Here is a 2,071-nt window from a genome sequence, read left to right on the forward strand (position 1 = left end):
TGTCTCTAGCTGCATATGAATCAGAAGATGGCCTAGACAGCCATCATTGGAAAGAGAGGCCCCTTGTTCTTGCAAAGTTTATATGACTCAGTACAGGGGAAGGCCAGGGCCAAGAAGTGAGAGTTGGTGGGTAGGGGAGTAGGGGGGGAGGGTATGGGGGACTTTTGGAATAGCATTGGAAATGTAAATGAAGAAAATACCTAATAAATTTTTTAAAAAATTACCTCTGTAGAAAAATATGCTAAACATTCATTCAATCACAGTATGTGCACACTTAGCATCTTTCTTTGTTTATAATATTCAAAATTATAAGACAGATGTTAGTTAATAAATTCAAGGATAAAATAAATGATGAAGTGTACATATGTATTCCAGATGTTCTTAAATTCATTTGTGTGCCTTTCTGTCTACTCACTCATTGTGCTGGATTTTTTTTTTAAATAATTATATTTCTTGCAGTTCATCATGCCACTGAAAATATTTCCTCTGCTTCACTATGGTTTTCTTCCCTTAGTCCCCCTTAATTTTATGCCACTTTCTTCTTCTCTCTCTCTCCTTTTGAGACAGAGTCTGACACTGTAGCCCAGCCTGATTTCAAACAATTCAAATCTTACTACTGCACCCTTCTGCGTACTAAAGTTATAAATCCATCCCACTGTGTCCAGATTACTTTCTTAGTTGGCTGCTAAACCTCTTGGATGAAACTTCCAACACTTTTAAAGTGTATTTATTTTTATCATTTTATGCCTAAGAGTGTGTTGCCTAGAGTTGTGTATGACTACCTATGTACTTAGAGCCCATGGAGGCTAAAAGGGCTCATCAGATATCTTGGGAATGCAGTTACATTTGTGAGCCGCCAAATGGGTGCTAGAAATTGAACTTGGGTCTTCTGGAAGATCAGTTAATGTTCTTAGCTGTTAAGTCATCATTCCCAGACCTTCTTGTCGAACGTGAATTCCTGATCTTCCTGCCTTAGAAACTAGAATTACAGGCATAAAATATTACATCCATATCTGTGTCTCTTTTGTAAAAGACATACCCAAACGTGTGGTAGATAGCTCTGTAGACAAAGGTAATTGAAACACGCAGAACATGGATAGCTATCACAAATACTCTGAATCATTAAATCCTGACAAGAAATAAACACTCAGTAAATAGTAACCTTGATAAAATGTGAAATATTTTATATTTCTATATAGAAATGAAAATGATAGAAAGAAATGAAATCTAATCTAAGCTGTCAAAAATCTTCTTGGGAAAGAACACTGAGACCACTGAAGGTGATGGATAGGAAGGGGAAAAACAGAAATTGGGGCATGACAACTTGCCTTTTCTTTGGATACAAAGAAAAATACAAATCATACCACAGAATGGCTTGGTGAATCTATTTCTCTTTTAAAAAAAAAAAAAAGAAGAAGAAAAGAACTTCATACTAGTCCAGACTAGTTTTGCCTTCAAATCAAAATGCCAAGGAAGGAGCTAACACATCCTTATCACAGATAAACTAACTGTGGGAAACTCTAAGCAGACTGTGAAAGCGAACTGAGCAAGCAATGAGGAGCAAACCAGTAAGCTCGGACTCTGCTTCAGCTCCTGCCTTGAGGTTCCTGCTTTGAGTTTCTGTAAGATGAAAGGAACCCTTTTCTCCCTCAGTTGGTTGTGATCATGGTGTTTTATCACAGAGATGGAAACTCTAACTATGATATGCTCCAATCTGTTTCAAAACAAAATACCCTAGTCATTTCTCACTGCATACTCACCCTAGGGAGCTCCTGGGAATTCTTTATTCCCTGCCTCCAATTCTGCAGAGAATCACTTGGAACACCTTTGTGCTCCAGCTGCTGTGTCAGCATTTCTTTGAGTACTGGCAGTTAGAATTTCGATGCTCAAGCTTCCATGGCAAGCACTCTACCTCCTCAGCTCCCTTATGCTCTGAGCAAATTTTCCAAGCAGGAAATAAATGTTCCCAGCAGAAACTAAATAACTGAAGATTCACCTAAAAATAAAATTCTACTTCCCCCCCCAGCCGGAGGACAGTGATCTGCCCTGCAGGGAGCGCCATCTTGGCTCC

The sequence above is a fragment of the Mus caroli genome, chromosome 13 (assembly GCF_900094665.2).
Source record: "Mus caroli chromosome 13, CAROLI_EIJ_v1.1, whole genome shotgun sequence".
Lineage (NCBI taxonomy): Eukaryota > Metazoa > Chordata > Mammalia > Rodentia > Muridae > Mus > Mus caroli.